A 19557-nucleotide genomic window follows, 5' to 3' on the forward strand; every position below is an offset into this window, starting at 1 on the left:
TCACTTGGCTAATCCTCTGCCTATGGCACCCGCACTGCGGGTACTAGTCCCTGTTGGAGTGCCGGGTACTAGTCCCGGTTGCTCCCCTTTCAGTCCAGCTCTCTGCTGTGGCCTGGGAGGGCAGCAGAGGATGGCCCAAGTGCTTGTGTCCCTGTATCTGCATGGGAGAATGGGAGGAAGCACCTGGCTCCTGGCTTCAGATCGGTGCAGCGCTGGCCCTGGTGGCCATTAGGGGAGTGAACCAATGGAGGGAAGACCTTTCTCTCTGTCTCTCTCACGGTCTATAACTCTCTCTCTGTCTCCCTCTCTCACTGTCTAGCTCTGCCTGGCAAAAAGTAAAAGTAAAAAAAAAAAGACCCCAGAGGCACAGGCAGCCAAAGACAAAATTAACAATTGGTATTACACCAAATTGAGAAGCTTCTGTACTGCAAAAGAAACAGTCAGGAAAGTGAAGAGGCAACCAAAAGAATGGGAAAAGTATTTGCAAATTATGCAACTGATAAAGGGTTAATAACCACAATCTACAAAGAGATCAAGTAACTCCACAACAACAAAACAAACAACCCATTTAAGAGATGGTCCAAGGACCTAAATAGACATTTTTCAAAAGAGGAAATCCAAATGGCCAACAGACACATGAAAAAATGTTCAGGATCACTAGCATTCAGGGAAATGCAAATCAGAACCAAAATGAGGTTTCACCTCACACTGGTTAGAATGGCTTTAATACACAAATCAACACACCACAGATGCTGGCAAGAATGTGGGGATAAAGGTACCTTAATCCACTGTTTTTGGGAATGCACACTAGTAAAGCCACGATGGAGACAGTTTGAGATATCTCAGAAATCTGAATATGCCCTACCCTACAACCCAGCCATCCCAGTCCTTGGAATTTACCCAAAGGAAATTAAATAGGCAAATCAAAGAGCTATCTGCACCTCAGTGTTCACTGCAGCTCAATTCACAATAGCTAAGAAATGGAATCAGCATAAATGACTATGAACAGAAGACTGGATAAAGAAATTATGGGATATGTTCTCAATGGAATACTACATAGCAGTAATAAAAATGAAATCCAGTCGCTTTCAACAAAATGGAGAAATCTGGAAAACATAATGCTGAGTGAAATAAGGCAGTCCCAGAGGGACAAATACCATATGTTCTCCCTGATCTGTGACAACTAACTGAGCACCTAAAAAGAAACCTGTAAAAGTAAAACTAGTACTATGAGAAGCAATGACTTGATCAGCCCTTGTCCTGACTGTTGAGGAATAGCTTACTATTTTATTCTTTTTAGTATTTTCTTTTTCTACTTAATACTATTCATTGAAGTCTTTACTTAACACAGAATTATTCTCAGGTGTTTAAATCCAATTGAAAATCCATTCCTGTTAAAAATAAGAGTGGGAATAAGAGAGGGAGGAGATGTAGGTTAGCATATGTTCCCTCTGACTTACCCCTAAGGGTAAGTATGTCAGTGTGGGGGCAAACTGTTAAAATCTTTACTTAGTATGCAGTTGATCTTCTGTATCTAATGATATTTAAAAATGAATCTTAATGAAGAATGGGATGGGAGACAAAGTAGGAGGTGGGATGTTTTGGGGGTGGGAGGGCGGGAATGGGGGAAGATACACTATAATCCATAAGTTGCACTTACAAAATCTATATTTATTAATTAAAAGCTTTCTATAAAAAATCAAGGCTCAAAATGTCAATTTCACTTTGATTTATTACATTTTAGATGCTCTATTACATACAAAACATACAGTATTTATCTGTTTAGGACTGGCTTATTTCACTAAGTGTAGTGGTTTCCAGTTCCATCCATTTTGTTATAAAAGATAGGATTTCATTTTTTATCACCGAGTTGTATTCTATAGTGTATATATACCATAATATGAAATGCTTTTTAAAAAGCACCTTAAAGAAGGATATACTTTTTTAAGGTTAACAAAATTAATCTACCAGAGTAAAAATAATTAAGGAAACACAGGGGAAAGTAACACTAACATCCAGTTTCAGGGAATTAAAACAATGCTTTACAGAGAATGTAGCCTTGTCAAGATGCTAAAATTTTTTTACAATGTTTAGGAATAAAAATTTAACTTGAGATTAAAATCTACTATATTTTGGACATAAAAGTCTCCAAATCAAATATAATTTAAAATAGTTACACTCTTACTTAAAACAAGCAAATTAAATCACAGTATGAAAACTACCAACCATCCAATTAAAAAGTTACAGAAGCAAAGCTTTTGTAAAGAAATACAAAATATTCCAGGGCCAGTGCTGTGGCATAGGGGATAAAGCTATTTCCTGTGGTGCCAGTATCCTATATGAGTGCTGATTTGAGTCCTGGATGCTCTACTCCTGATCCAGCTCTCTGCTGATGGCCTGGGAAAGCAGTGGAAGATGGACCAAGTGCTTGGGTCCCTGTACCAGCGTGGGGGACCTGGAGAAAGCTCCTGCCTCCTGTCTTTAGATCAGCCCAGCTCTGGCCCCTTGTGTCTATTTGGGGAATAAACCAGCAGATGGAAATTCTCTCTGTCTCCCTCCCCCGCCCCCCACTGCTCTGTACCTCTGCCTTCCAAAAAATAAATAAATCTTAAGGAACAAAGAAAGAAATACAAAATATTGCAAACACATCTACGTTTCTCAGATGTACCAAGGTGAAATAAGCAGAGAATATTTTCAAATTTATTTGGAAAGCCAGCATTACATAGATGATGATGTAAGTTGACCAGAACTTTAAATATGAATTAAGTATAAGCCACTCTTTCATAAACAGATACATATATTCTTAGAATTTTTATAATAAATAAAATCAGATATGAAAATATAATGAACTACAAGTGAGATATAAGAAAAAAATGCAAAAGGTTAAACATTTAAACAATTCATTTGAATTTTCCAAGTGAAATTTTTTTTAACTTTTATTTAATGAATATAAATTTCCAAAGTACAGCTTATGGATTACAATGGCTTCCCCCCCATAACTTCCCTCCCACCTGCAACCCTCCCCTTTCCCTCTCCCTCCCCCCTTCCATTCACATCAAGATTCATTTTCAATTCTCTTTATATACAGAAGACCAGTTTAGCATTTACTAAGTAAAGATTTCAACAGTTTGCACCCACATAGAAACACAAAGTGAAAAATACTGTTTGAGTACTAGTTGTAGCATTAAATCACAATGTATAGCACATTAAGGACAGAAATCCTACATGAGGAGTAAGTGCACAGTGACTCCTGTTGTTGACTTAACAAATTGACACTCTTGTTTATGGCATCAGTAATCACCCTAGGCTCTTGTCATGAGTTGCCAAGGCTATGGAAGCCTTTTGAGTTCACCAACTCTGATCATATTTAGACAAGGTCGTAGTCAAAGTGGAAGTTCTCTCCTCCCTTCAGAGAAAGGTACCTCCTTCTTTGATGACCCATTCTTTCCACTGGGATCTCACTCGCGGAGATCTTTCATTTAACACAAATGACCCAACAGGAAAATGAGTCACAATACGAAGAAAATGAAGCCCAGAGGCCGATGCACAGAACTGTGACTCACTGAAGCAGTTACTGCACCGAGAGCTCCAGCAGGGACCCATCAGGGAGGACAGGGCCACAGGAGAGACCCGGCGGGTGCAGGAGCAGAGGGGAGAGGCCTCCCGCCTGGGGAGGTGGAGTCCGACCTGCAGCCAGGCCTCGCCTCCTGCTCTCCCACCCAGCACAACCTGAAGTCAGGGGCCCATTGCCGTGGAGGATGTTGATGGACTGCAAACTTTGTGAGGTTGTGTGCACTCATGGCCATGCACGCTGTCCAATCAGGCACGACGACGTCCACGCCGCGTCATCACGCGGGGTCCTGACGTCACAGTCATCTTACAGTTCTGGGCAGGAGCGAGGTGCTAGGAGACAGCTCTGCAGACACGAGGCTCCCGAAGCGAGTCGGGCTTGGTGTCCTCCACCTTCCTCACCGGGGGACGCTGGACACCTGGAGCTGGAAACCGCGACGTGGTGAGTGTGTGCGCCCAGGTGTCGGGAGAGGCGTAAAGCAGCCGTGGAAGCTGCTGAGAAGCTGGCAGGACGCGGGCCTCCCAGAGCTCGTCTCCGAATCTGTGGCGCCATATTGCCGCTGGCCCAGCGCTTCCCTTGGTCCCCTCAGACCCGGGGGTCGGGGTCTGGACTGGCACCCGGGACCCCCGACGCCCTGCCCCTTCCCTGCTCTCAGCGACTTCTCATCCCTAGAGTCTTCTCCAGGCAGCTGTGTGGCAGCAGCCCCGCGTCTCCCCGACTGTGCAGTGGGCACGGGGTGGTCATTAGGGAGAATGTGGGCTCCGTGTGTGGGGTGCGTGTGGGACGGGAGCTGTAGTTTGTGCAGCCCTGGGCTCCTCCGTCCTTCCCTGCCGGGACCTGATTCCCCCCAGTTTTCTAAATAGGTGGGCAGCAGGGTCTCTTCCAGGATGCTGGTCTCTCAGCACAGCTGTTTCTAGGGGTCTCTCCATTTTCTGTTTCCAATAACATAGTCACCTAGAGTGGGTAAGGCAAAAACAAAAGTTCTGTTTGACTTGGGTTTCTGTTCAGGTTTTAGAGGTCACAAGTGCCCTGTAATTTGACACTTGGTTATCATCTTAGCCTTTACACTTTCCCTTGACAGCTTGCTGTCTGCATTTGCACTTTTAAAATAGATAGTTTTTCTGCTCAAATTTATGAGTATTTTAAAAATTATTCAGTTCCATAAAAGCCTTTCTAATCACGAAGATATGTCTACTGAGTTTTTTTTTTTTTTGAATTTATATTTTGATATGAGAGCCTGGTTCTTTTTGCTTGTTTTACTTTTTCTTTTTTTTTTTTTTAATTTTTTATTTATTTTTTATTTTTTTTTAACTTTTATATAATGAATATAAATTTCCAAAGTACGACTCATGGGTTACAATGGCTTTCCCCCCCATACCGTCCCTCCCACCCACAACCCTCCCCTTTCCCACTCCCTCTCCCCTTCCATTCACATCAAGATTCATTTTCGATTATCTTAATATACAGAAGATCAGCTTAGTATACATTAAGTAAGGCTTTCAACAGTTTGCTCCCACACAGAAACATAAAGTGAAAAATAATAGATGATTTTTTTTAATGATGATGAAATCAGATCAGACCTATTGTCATGTTTAATCCCAGTGAGAGTCAAGTTGGGAGTTGATAGTTTCTTTTCTTTTCTTTTTTTTTTTTTTTTTTTTTTTTTTTTTTTTACAGAGGATCAGTTTAGTATGCATTAAGTAAAGATTTCAACAGTTTGCACCCCCATAGAAACACAAAGTGAAATATATTATTTGAGTACTCATTATAGCATTAAATCTCAATGCACAGCACATTAAGGACAGAGATCCTACATGAGGAGTAAGTGCACAGTGACTCCTGTTGTTGACTTTACCAATTGACACTCCTGTCTATGGCATCAGTAATCTCCCTATGCTCCAGTCATGAGTTTCCAAGGCTATGGAAGCCCCTTGAGTTCTCCGACTCTTATCTTGTTTAGACAAGGTCATAGTCAAAGTGGAGGTTCTCTCCTCCCTTCAGAGAAAGGTACCTCCTTCTTTGAAGACCTGTTCTTTCCACTGAGATCTCACTCACAGAGATCTTTTGCCAGAGTGTCTTGGCTTTCCATGCCTGAAATACTCTCATGGGCTTTTCAGCCAGATCCGAGTGCCTTTAGGGCTGATTCTGAGGCCAGAGTGCTATTTAGGGCATCTGCCATTCTATGAGTCTGCTGAGTATCTCACTTCCCATGTTGGATCACTCTCCCCTTTATTTATTCTATCGGTTAGTGTTAGCAGGTACTAGACTTGCTTATGTGCTCCCTTTGACTCTTAGTCCTTTCATTATGATCAATTGCGAACTGAAATTGATCACTTGGACTAGTGAGATGGCATTGGTACATGCCACCTTGATGGGATTGAATTGGAATGACTGATTTAATTCTGTAATTAATACACAGTTATTCTTAAGTGTTTTACTTTTTCAAGACTGTTGGATATTATTGACAAAATTTGTGTTAATTCAAGGCATGCAACATGATGTTTTGATATGTCAGGAAACTGAAAAATTATGTAACATTCACATTTTTTTTTTTTTTGGAAATATCAACAGTCCTTTACTAGCAAACTTGTACTACTTAACTTGCTGACCTGGCTCAAAACAGCATTGCTAACAAGTTCAGGGTTGGAGGTGCACATGCACTAAAGACTGTCTCTTTAAAAAAGGATTTTTAAAATTCCCTCTTCCTAAGCATATTTTTTTAAAAAAATCTCCATTGTTGCAGAAAAAATACCACAAAGTGATTTCAGTTCATGAAAAAAATAGCAGGTGGGATACGTATATGTGTGTGTGTGTGTGTGTATGTGTGTGTATAAGATATATAATATATATAAAAAATAAAATACATACTTGTAATATTGAGAAAAGATAAGAAGGTTAATTGGAAAGTTATATCCAACCATGAATTGGACAACTCACTGTGGCACATTGATCAATTTTTCCTTAGTTAGTCCATAAATTTGACACCTTGTAGCCCAAATTGAAGAGTGTTTGTAAACTACATGGCAAATCAGACATAATGACCACATGAAAAAAAATTAGCAACGTTAGCCTCAAGAATATTTCAGAATTGAGCATTCAAAGAAAAATATAGTGCAACCTAACAAAGCATCCAATATTCACCATGTTAAAAACATGAAGCTTCTTCAAGAAGGAAAAGATGTCACTGAAGTATATTCAGTGTTTAGAAATAGAATATTCTATGGGGGGATTTAGTGTGTTACAAAAATTCATAAAAATAAGTGGAAAGTCCTAGTGGAAAGCAACATAAAGGCCAAGTGCATTAAACAAGACTAGCAGGCTAAATTGAAGTCCTAATTAGAGGAAATGGAGCATTGATAAATGTAGGTATAGGTTTGAGTGTGTCTCCAACAGCTTTAGAGGAAGAAATGCCATTTGTACCTTGAAATAAATGCAATATAGCAATATATGAGTGTGAAAATAGTGTAGCTTTGTCTTCAGGCCCCGTATTTTAGCAAGACAATTTATATGTTAAGGCTTGTTCTTTTTCAAATATGCTTTATCTAGAACACATGCAGTGACTTACTAATTTCTTTTGCAAAATAAGATAGCACTTTGGGAGAAAATTCAGCCTAGAAGCCCTGCACTGGAGGCCAAGACAGAAACATCTGCAGAGTCACCCTGACATTTCCATTGGTCCTGCAAGCAGAGGCAGGACAGTAACCCCACATTTTCAAGATACCACCATGTAGAATGTTACAAACTTGGTTTCATTACATTTAACAAGGAGGTCACTGACTGGGAACACAGGCCATTGTCACTTCCTCCAGTGTACATAAGCAGGGCCCTGGGTCAACAGTGGAGAATAGATGAGACTTGAATCAGGCACTCTAAAGTGTGATGAAGTCATCCCAAATGGTGGGTAAATCCCACTGCACCACAACACTGCCCCTGGAACCCTTACTCTGTCTTGGTAAGAGCTGCTATGATTGTTGTTATGTTTGCTGAAATTTTTTCTTTTACATTTTTAATATAATTGTAATGATCTGCTTTTCAGCCACTTTGCCTGTATTCACTCATTTTGTCATTGTTTCTTCCACAAAATTACTCATTTTTATGGTAATAACTAGTTTTTCAGGACAGCTGAATACCTTTTTAAGTCTTTATATTTCTCTTTGAAATTGTAGCTATCAGCAGTGCATATTTGTAATATCTTAGTCTGAATCAACTCTAGTACTCTTAATCTTTTTACCAGATTGCTTAACTCTTTGATTGTGGAGTCATCAACTCACAAAATTCTATATCACCTGCAAACTATCATGTACAGTTTCAGAGACATTGTTAGTCCACCATAATTATTCACCCTAAGTAACTTATTTTTTTACTTCTTTAGATGTTCATGGAACTAATTTTGAGCTTAATGTTTAATGTTTCTCTAAGCATAATCTAGATATGGAAGTCTGTGCTCTCATATATTGTAGAACAAGGCATGATCTTTTTTCAATCATGTTTCTGTGTTGTTTCATGTTCTCCAATATAGATGTAATTGCAGTGAACAATAACAGAAAGTTCTCTATCTTCTTTTCATACCATTATTATTCATTTCTTGTCACAGTAATCACAACATACATTATTCCATAACATATACATCTCTTTTAATTGCCTTTGCATCTAATGCTATACCCTGTATTGTTCACTAACATCCAAGTAAGCCAATGGTGATCATATGAGCTGTGGCAATCTTGGTTTGCATTTTCATTGTGGTATCACAAACTTGCTCAAAATTCTGTAAATTCTGTATACAAATTTTTGAGAGTGATTGCCACAGTATTCTGTTCCACACATTAATTTATCTTTTCCCAAATGTTGCCATTGACATGTGTAATTTTCCATCATGTATTTCTAGGCACTGGTACCATTCCTATAATATACTGTGTAAAGTACAATTATCTCTTCACAACTTAAGACATTCTATTTACAAATACTTTTAAACTGTTTGAAATGGATTCTTTTTTCACCAAACTCCCTTATATCTGCTAGTGATTTTATTGTAATTCCCATGAAGTTACTTAGTTTTACTTACAGTATTAGTGGTGTATTTTATATTATGAGCATCCTTTCTGGTTTTGTGATTGCAGTTATTGATATATGGAGTTTTTTTATTTAATGATTTATTTATTTGAAAGAGTTACAGAGAGAGAGACAGAGACAAAGAGAGACAGAGAAATAAATGTCTTCCATACACTGGTTCACTCTCCAAATGGCTGCAATGGCCAGAGCTCAGCTGATCCAAAGCCAAGAGCCAGTAGCTTCTTCTGGTTCTCCCATGTGAGTACAGGGGCTCGAAGAGTTTGGCTGTTCTCCACTGCTTTCCCCAGGCACATGAACAGGGAGGTAGATTGGAAGTAGAACAGCTGGGACTGGAACTGGTGCCAGTATGGGATAGCAGCACTGCAGGCCGGGGCCTTAACCTGTTGTGCCACATCGTCTGTGCCAAGTATGTGTGTACTTAATATCCTTGTTTAACTAAATCCTTGTATTGTGACATTCTGGCTTGACTTTCTTTCACAGCGATGACATCAAATCACTCAAAATTCTGTTAAGTTTTCTGACAACATTAATGTATAGTCTCTCTGAACTCTGTTAGGGTAAGCTTAATCTTACACACTTTAAAGTCACACATTTTTAAACTTTCTTAATTTTTATAACTCCAAAATTATCATTCTCTGAATTTTCCCAAAATGTAGCTCTAGATATACTTCCTCAGAATTTCTCTAGTAAGTGGAGTGAATTTTATAGTCATTGATTTTTACTTCTCACTTTATATAATTACAATTTATTTTTCACCAAATTCCTTTATTTTTGCATTTTATACAATTTAGTAAATGTAAACTAACCTTTGATTTTAGAAATTTTCTGTAGTCTATATATCTTTAGATACTTGGATATTTCCTTTAAGATTATTATCTAAAGTGGCTTGATTAAAGAGATTAGGATTATTTTAGTATGCTTTTCAAATGTAATAGAATATTTTACATGAAAGTCATATATGCATGTCAATCTCAAATAAAATATTTGTAACATGAACATACTGTTCTTTTTGAGTTTTGAAAGATACTTTGCCCATTTGAAAAATACTACACAAACACTCTTTTCATTCAGTACTTGAAGGAGGTTTCTGAGAGTCATGTAATTTGCATGCATGCCAACAGTGTATGCTGTTAACATTCTATTGATCCTCTGTTTAAAAAAATCCATCATTTTCTTTTTCAGGGCTTTTAAGATTTATCTTTATTTCTGGGTTTATGCATTTTAATTACGATCTGCCTCAGCATGGTGATTTTTCTTCCAACCTGTAATTGGAGTGCAATGACCTGTTTCATTCTTAAAATTCATAGTTTTGTCAACTTTATAATATTTTCTAGTGATTCTTTTTATTTCTGTGTTTTATGTTGTTACATATCCTTTTTCACCTCTGATTTTATTCATTTGTTTTTTTTCCCTCTTTTTCGGTTAGGTGTTCCACTGGTAGATCTATTTTGTTTATTTTTTCAAAAAACAGCTCTTCATTTCACCTATTTTTTGTTATTTTACTGGTTTCATTTTTGTTTATTTCTTCTCTCATTTTAGTCATTTCTTTTACCTTATTAATTTGGGGTTTGATTTGTTGTTGTTTTTCTAGGTCCTTGAGATGCATTGATAGCTCATTTTTTGGTATCTTTCCAGTTTTTTCATGTAGGAACTGATTGCTGTAAACTTCACCCTTAACACTGCTTTGGCTGTATCCCATTCCTTTTTATATTCTGTATTGATTTCTTGTATGACCCACTGTTAAATCAAAAGCATGTTGTTCAGTCTCGATGTATTTCCATATGATCTAGAGAATCCTGAGTTGTTGAATTCCAGCTTTACTCCATTTCTCATCTGAGATGATGCATGATATTATGTCAGTTTTTGAATTTGCTGAGATTTACTTTATGACCTAGCATGTGGTCTATGCTTTTAGAGTACCAGATAAATCAAGCTAAGATGGCATCTGGAATTAAATCAATTTATTGTCTCTGGTCTTTCTTTATTGTACAATTTTATGGGTTATGGTTGCTGAAATTTTATTAATGAGAAGAGTGAGAGTGGTAGGCACATTGTTGGTATTTTAGTACTTTGGACAACTGAAAGTATTGGCTATTTATGTTTATAACTCAACAATAAGACAAACCAATGAGAAAGGAAAATTATGTGAACACACTTCATAAAAGACCACATACCAATAAAAGTGCATGAGGAGCCAGCATTGTGGCAGAGCAGGTAATTCCTCTTCCCATGATGGCAGCACCCCATATGAGCACTGATTCATGTGCTGGCTGCCAATCCACCTCCTGGCTAATTGCATGGGAGAACAGCTAATTACAGTCTGGTTCAAAGAGAAAGCACAGTTCTTTGATATCCCTTTCTTGGTTGCATTTTACATATCATCTAATGTTGAGCACAATATGCTAAAAATACTTTCTTGAAGAAAAACAAGGCAAGTCACAGGGCAGAATAAAATACCTTGTCACACTCAGGAGAATGGATCATATGTTTTTAATAATTTATTTTTATTAATATAAAGAGAACAAATTTCATGTATTTCAGAGGTACAATTCTAAGGATATAATGACATTTATCTCCTTCCCTCTTCCTTTCTTTTTGAATTTTTGGGATAACATTTTTGTTTACTTTATAGTCACAGGCAAAATGCAGCACTAAATAAAGAGTTCAACAAGTCAAAATAGAAAGACCGCAGTTCATGGGAGTAGACAAGCACTATCAATAATAATCAAATCCCAACATGACAGTTTCACTCATATACAAAATATTTGTTTAGTACTCTGTTTATTAGCGACTACGCATCAGAGAAAACATGAGGTTTTCATTTTTCATTTTGAGGTCATCAACTCCCTGTATATTTTGGATGGTTTCCAGGTAACTGTTATGTTCAAAGCTCTTTAGAATCTTCTAGGCCCTAGTGTCATCATACTCATTGACAAGAAATTTATATTTACTTTCGTGAATATTTAGAGAATGAAAAATTAAACTATCTTAGATTTTTGAAATTGTCCATAATGCACTTCTCTGTGCCCATATTTTTCCTATAAATATAATAATTGAGCCTATCCTGACTGGGCTGTGCCCCCTCCCCCTCCACTACTGCCGCCCCCCCCAACATGAAGAAATTCTTCCAGGAGATCAAGGCAGACATCAAATTCAAGAGGGTGGGGCAGGGTCATAAACTCAGACTCCCTGGGGAGAAGGCCCCCAAAGAGAAACCCAACCAGCTGGCTCTGAGGCAGCCCCTCCAGGGACCCACCGATGAGGCACAGATGGCGGCGGCTGGAGCAGAAGCAGCCCCGGGCCCAGGGACCCAGGTCCATGGGGAACCAGGTGAGGAAGGAGCTGCGAGCCCAGGCCACTGTCCGTGGGAGCCCTGAGGCACAAGGGACTAACGCGGTCCCTGAGGCCAAAGAGGAGGGCTCAGCTCACCTGGCGGTGCTGGGCATGTACTTCACCTGCGCGCTCACGGGCCGCCCTGAGCAGGGACCAGCGGGAGGCCAGCATCAAGGAGGCCATTCTCTCAGAGGCTGTGTCCATCATGAAGATCCACACATTCAACAAAGCCCGTGTCCGGGTGAAGCTGGGCGTGGACACCACTGCCAAGTACCTGGACAACCTCCACCTGCACCCCGAGGAGGAGAAGTACCGAAGATCAAGCTGCAGAACAAGCTGTTCCCGGAGCGCATCAACTGCTTGGAGGGGGCACACGGGTGTTTTGAGGCCATCAGGTTCCAGAAGGCCCTGCTTCCAGTCCTGATCAGGAGAGCCCGCAAGAGTTCTAGGTGCTGACCCAGGCGCTGCTGGCCCAGCCCCAGAGCCTGCACAGGCACAAGGAGCAGCCGCTGGCCGCCGAGCCTGTGCAGACCACGCTGCAGGCCTCCAAGTTCGAGCTGCCCGCGGACTTCCTCAGCCTCATGGCAGATGACGTGAAGCCGGAGCAGAGGTCCAGGGCGGATGCGTTGGAGCGGCTGAGCGTGCTGTGGGCTAAGGCCAGGTGCGAGGAGGAACAGAGGGCGCTGCGGGGGTACAGGTTCACGCTACTGCGCATGCGCCTCCCAGACGGCTGCCTGCTGCAGGAGGCGGGTTGGGGGTGGGGGGGGCGCTGGGGCTTGGGTGCCCCGGGAGGGCCGCGGGCATGGTGCATGCTGTCCAGTCGGCCCTGACTGTCCTGCCCGCAGGGACCTTATATGCCTGCGAGCGATTGTCGGCCCTGTACAGCTTCCTCTGGGAGGCCTTGGAGAGCGGCTGGCTGCCCTTGGAGCTGCTGGCCTCAGGGGGGCAGAAGCTGTTGGAGGAGAACCTGGCCTTGAAGGAGTGCACCCTGGGGAGGGGTGCCCAGCCTGGGTGCGGGGCCCCGGGAAGTCAGACAGCAGGGCCCCGTGTGGCCCCCCAGCAGCGGGGTGGCGCTTGCTCTGCCCCCAGGTGCCCTCCACCCTTCGACCTTCTCGTGGGACCCAGCTGTGCTGGAGGACCTCGGGCTGCTGGCCGAGCCCCACGCGCATGGCTCCTGAATCCCGAGCTCCTGGCAGCCATGGAGCAGCTCTTGTGCAACAAAAGCAGAGTTGGCCTCAAAAAAAAAATCTATAATAATTGTAACTATTGAATAATACACAGTGGTATACTTAATCTAACATCATTTCCCTGAGTACCATAAACATTTTAGATTAAATTCCTGCAAATTTTACATTTTTGTAAGTGAAATTTTAGAAATAATTTTCAATCATGTCCATTACATCTGCTTGGGATTCTTTAACTTCTTTCCCAAAGTTCTACTTTCTAACCACAACAATAAAATAAGATGCAAAATATCACACCTATTTTGGGACAAATTTGATTTGCAGGTAACAAGATTATTTACACTTCTGTAGCAGTGCTCTGTAGCAGTGCTATTGTCATTACCATGCTATGTTGTAATATTTTTTTTTTTGACAGGCAGAGTGGACAGTGAGAGAGAGAGACAGAGAGAAAGGTCTTCCTTTACTGTTGGTTCACCCTCCAATGGCCGCTGTGGCCGAAGCCAGGAGCCAGGTGCTTCTCCTGGTCTCCCATGTGGGTGCAGGGCCCAAGGACTTGGGCCATCCTCCATCTCTCTTTCTCTGTCTCTCTCTACTTCTCTGTGGAATTCTGTCTTTCAAATAAATAAAATAAATCTTTAAAAAAATTTGATCTTCATTATATTCTTGCATTTATATAGTCTTTTGTAAATATAATCTTAGGCCTATTTTTAAAAAAATTTCACCTATGTCTGCTTAAAATTCTATAAATACAAACAAATTACAAGTTTCTAGTCACAGTAATTAAAATGTCATGTGCCATGCCATATCTGCATAATTTATTTTTAAAATTACAATTCAGTTGAACATGATCATCAATTTCTGTTGTTGAATACATACTTTATTCCATTTCTATTTTTGAATTCATTACTATTGCCTTTATTTTTTTCATTAATAGTGTAACTTAATGATAGAACAAGTTACCTGTGGCAATCTTGGGTTAATTTATCTTTGTAATGTAATCAACTTTACCTAAATTTTTCCAGTTTTCAGACAATGTTCATGCACAACATTGCATAGAATCATTTTGCATCAGTGTCATCATTCTCCTTTGCAGGTCAGATATTTTGTTAAATTTCATGGACTCTTTTGTACCTACACACTTTCACTTGATTTTGGAAATATTTACAAAGTCATTTCTTCATATCAGTATTATATTTCAAATATATTTTGTTAAGATACTTGAAATATTCTTGTTTTAAGTTCTGTTAAATTTATTTTCTTGCATAACTTTATACATATACATATATGTGTATGTATATATACATATATATGTTTCTTTTCCACAAAATTCCTGTATACTGTTTTGTCAATAAAACATTATTCCCTACGACTTCTACAGAATTATTCCCTACTACTCAATATCAAAATCCATGTCAATCATAGCCCTGAAAGCATTTGCTCATTCTAGTCAGCATTCTCTTTTTGAACATCAAGTGGCTCACATTTCTATAAGGTGTCTCACTCCTTCCATGTACATGATTGTCCAAAATTGTGTCACTACAGCAGACCCTTTCAGATGTTCAAGTTAATGTATTCTGTTTACAATTTGTTATTTTTTAGTACTCAAAAATCAAAATTTGGCCATAAATATTTATTGGTCAAGGTATTTGTATGCTCACTAAAAGTTAATATATTAGTCAGCATGGTCTTTTCTAATTTAAGTTCCTGACATTTTTATTATTTTAATGTAATTTTAAGTTTTGTATTCCTCTATGCCATCTCTATATGATTTTGACTCTTTTTCTCCCAAATTACTAATTTGTACAATATGTAATCAAAATGAACTGTCTTATATAGAGTGTATATCTCTTTATTTTGTCTTAGAATTTACCACTGCCACCTGAATGTGTAATTAATAACCTGATTTATGACATACTAGCACAGGGAAACAGTAGGTGCCATAGTTTTGTTTATGGTTCTGTGGTTATAAACTCAATTTAAATGCTGCAAGTTGTCCTAGATACTGTCATGAGTACAGGATTTCAGCACCTTATGGGGCCAGTACCATCATGGTCATCAGCATGGGATACTATATCTTTCTGGATGTTACTGGAGCTGTAAATTATTTTCTGATTTCAGAAATTTTCCAAAATACATGTCCCTGCCATTCTACAATTTTTCCAGTTTATTCTGGACCCTTTTATAGAAATACCCATCCACATGTTTGTCTTTAAATTATGTCTCACACTATAATACTCATTGTTACTTAAGGCAAAGCAAACTTTTCCCTTGCCATGTGCATCAGGTTTGTATTTTTATCTTCATTTTTAATTTATTACTTTGTGTATATCAATATCCACATGAAATCTAATCTTATCACTGACAATGTATGGCCATTCTTTTGGGCATTTACCTAATAATGCCATGAATTTACTCAAAATTGTTCAGGTAGTATTAGTAACCTCCATCTTCATGTTCTATAAAATCACTTTTGGATATTACATTGTTTCACTTTCAAGTACACATGTGTTTTATAGCTTCTTTATTTTTAGAGACTCAAAATTGGCATTCATTTTAAATTTTCCATGCATTAGGTTGAGACACTGTTATCTTTGCTCTAAGATTATTGAATTCAATGACATACAATTTCCTTGATTTAAGAAAGTACACATTTTCTGTAGCTTAAATGTTTATTTAGGGCTGTTTTTATCTATGTCTGTTACATCTTCTTGTGGCCTTATTTCTGCTTCTACCAAATTTGCCATTGGTATATCAATAGTCAATATACCCCATATATAAAATTGCCACATTTCTCTACTTTTCATGTTGTATTTGATTTTGTTTACTGTAGCCTGAGTAAATAGTCAATAATCTAATTTGTGTCAGTTCTAGTGCAGTAAACTTAAGGCTACCATGATTTTTTTTATCATTGTTAGGGCATCAACTCTTCAATTTCTGGAAGCTTTCCAAACAAATTTTATATTCACAGTACCTGAGAACGAACTAGGGCTGTTCCATCAGTCTCGTTAGCTGGGGAGTTCATTTTTAGCCTTATGTACATACATGTAACTTGAAATTAACCATTTACTTTGGAAATTTAGGCAAATTTTTTTGAACCTTGAATTCACTGAACTCACTCTTTTTCACAGATATTCTAGTCTAGGCTAATCCCAGCCCTGTGACCATTGTCTATGATGATTTAAATCTTTATTGTGAGATCACCATCACACTCAACATTCTATAAGTTGTCCTGGAAACATTCAGGTATACAGTGTCTCAGAGCCATCTTAACCAAGCATAGGCATTCTCTCTTCTCAAGGTAATATATACATATACATGAAAAAAATAATTAGCTGTATGTATGTGTGTGTATATATGTTTTTATATATATATATATGCATATATATATATATATATATATAACTTCTGGATTTTTATGGAACTCTAAATCATTGTTTATTATTGAGTTTTTTGATTATTCAAATTTTGCACTGTGTGTCTAGATATTGGCACATTTCCTGACAATTATGTGGATAAGTGTCAGGATCTTGATGTGGTTTTGACCTCAAGATTGTATATATTTATCTAATTTTAGAGGTTGGTAGAGAGGGAGAAATGGAAACTATGAGCTATATCTGGTGGCTTGCTCCCCATTCTTGTAATGACCAGTAGCTAGATTATTATGGAACTCTAAATTATACTTTTTAGATAATAGATTTTATATTTATGTATACATTTCTAAAGTTTTGTTCTATATACAAATATATAAATAAATAAACTATATATATATATATGGGCTATTTTCCACAAAAATCTCTTTAATGTGCTTGTCACATTAATATTGTTACTCTCAATTAATTGAATGTTACTCATAATTTTGAAAATATAAATTTTATTCTAACCAATACACCTCTTTGTGTATCTCATTTTGTCTTTGAATGTATTCTTATCACCTGTGTAAATGATTAGTAGTGTAATGAAAGCCCATCCTAGAACCAAACCTATCCATATGTTGCTTGGATTTTATATTGAAAGATCATAAACATACTCAAAATTTTATTAATTTTGTTGGCTATTTTTATGTATATAGTTCATCAGAAAGACTTTTGGCTCCTATTCTCATTCTTCTTTTTAGGTAATATACTTTTATCTTTGGTAGTTTTTGTGCATAAGTGTAACTGTAGATGCCAGTATCTTTCATTTAAGGGTTTTTTTTTTTTGTTATAAATGGCATATTTTCCTTACTTACAATTATTGATTTCTTCTTTTATTTCTCAAGTTTAATGCAAATTTAATACATGTTGGTTGATCCAATCCTGTTGTATATGCTTGTTATGCTATTGCTGCTACATTATTGCTGTCACTTCCAATAATCAGATTATGGGTTATATCCTCATCTTTTATTTCTGTGACATGTATATATCATGATGTAGTGTATGCTCATCCTGGCACAGAAAACCTAGCTCATCCTGGTTTATTTTTCATTGTGGTTTCATCAATTTGATGAAAATTATTATTTTTTTCCGTTTTCCTTATACTGTTTATTGAACTCGTTTACTTAATTTGGGGCTAACTTTACAAACATTATTTAAACTGAAAGTAGATCTTTGAAAATTTAACAGTGGTAATGGGAGAGGGAGGAGGATGAAGGGTTGGAACCTGGATGAAAGGGAGGGTAGGGTGAGCAATATCACAGTGTTTCTAAATCACTACATATAAAATACATGAAAATTGTATAACAAATAAAATTTTAGAAAAAGAATAAAAATAAAATTATCAGGATTGTGAAGAGAGATATATGCACAAGGATATTCACTTGATACTTCCAATGGAAATAAGCCAAAAGTTGAAAATGATAGAATAATTAAAGAATTAAGGCACCAAAAATATTCCTTGATTTTAAAATTTTTCTCATGGTAAAAATATTTACTGGATTATTGTTCACCAAATTCCTTCATGTCTATTAATCACTGTATTATGTATCCTGTATTCTAATTACAATCATCAAAACGTAATTCACGTGTAAAATGCTCATTTTTAATTGTCTTTATTCACTGTGTGACCTGTTTATATCATCAATATCCTATTTGAGTGGCTTCTTCTTATGACATCAACATGATGGAAATGTTTTGAATTCTCTCTGCAACTATTTCATGCCCCAAATTCTCAGGCCATCTTAAACCAATCTTTCTCAGTTCCTAGAGGATTTCTTTTAGCTTTTCTGGAATTCTGGAGGACTATAAAATTTTAATTTTAATTTTCAAGGATTTATATACAAATATCTTTCCATCAATGTTTATCTGGTAATTTTCAATACTTTTGCTTTATTTCCATTCATTCTTTGTTTTTTGCATTTTAATGAATTCAATGGACTATTTTTTATGAAATGATCTTAATGTTCTTATTGTAGTTTCACTCCTATAAAAACAGTTCTAGTCATTGTTATCACAATATATTTGTACCCTAATAGAGAAAAGTTTTAACTTGTACTTTGTATTTGAATTTATGACTATTGTCCAATTATATTATCTAATCACAATATGTACCAATGCTAGCACTGTGAACATGTGGCCATATTTGTTGGCTTTTGATTGTGTTGTCAGTTCTCTCAAAAGTTTGTAAGGAACCTAAGAAATGTTTATCTTCAAAACATCCCACATCCATCTGAGACCAGCATTCTCTTTTCCTCTTTCAAGGATGTTTTTAAGTCTTTATTGATTTTATGGATTTTCTTGATGCTGGTGTTCCTTTAAAATCACTATGGAAAGGAAATTATCTTTTCTGGAATTTAGTTTCTGAAATTTTCACATGGTTTTTACATGTAATATTAAGGAATAATTGTTCACTAAAAATTGTCACATTTTCTTGGCATTAATTGTGTTTTTTTTTTACAAAATTCCTCTATCCAGGCCGGCGCCGCGGCTCACTAGGCTAATCCTCCGCCCAGCGGCGCCGGCACACCGGGTTCTAGTCCCGGTCGGGGCACCGGATTCTGTCCTGGTTGCCCCTCTTCCAGGCCATCTCTCTGCTGTGGCCCGGGAGTGCAGTGGAGGATGGCCCAGGTGCTTGGGCCCTGCACCCCATGGGAGACCAGGAGAAGCACCTGGCTCCTGCCATTGGATCAGCGCGGTGCACCAGCCGCAGCGCGCCGGCCGCGGCAGCCATTGGAGGGTGAACCAACAGCAAAGGAAGACCTTTCTCTCTGTCTCTCTCTCACTGTCCACTCTGCCTGTCAAAAAAAAAAAAAAAAAGAAAAAGAAAAAAAAAATTACTCTATCCCCTTAGAGTTGCCACCATATCATTTTTGTCATAGCATTTAAATTCTTTTTTTCTTTTGCCTTTGAATTTAATGCTATCACTCATATATAATTTCAGTTTAGGTATACTGGTTCTTGCATTATGAATATGTGGCTTTTTCAT

At 38.0% G+C, this 19557-nt stretch overlaps 1 protein-coding gene and 1 pseudogene across 1 annotated transcript in view; one reads left to right on the forward strand and one right to left on the reverse strand.

The window, feature by feature from the left end:
* LOC127489508 (uncharacterized) overlaps positions 1-19557 on the reverse strand; it is a 708234-nt gene that overhangs the window by 507550 nt on the left and 181127 nt on the right. The gene's annotated exons all lie outside the window — the stretch shown is intronic.
* Positions 11755-13720, forward strand: LOC100348195 (UBX domain-containing protein 6-like; annotated as a pseudogene).

This window comes from Oryctolagus cuniculus, chromosome 20 (genome assembly GCF_964237555.1).
Source record: "Oryctolagus cuniculus chromosome 20, mOryCun1.1, whole genome shotgun sequence".
Classification (NCBI taxonomy): domain Eukaryota; kingdom Metazoa; phylum Chordata; class Mammalia; order Lagomorpha; family Leporidae; genus Oryctolagus; species Oryctolagus cuniculus.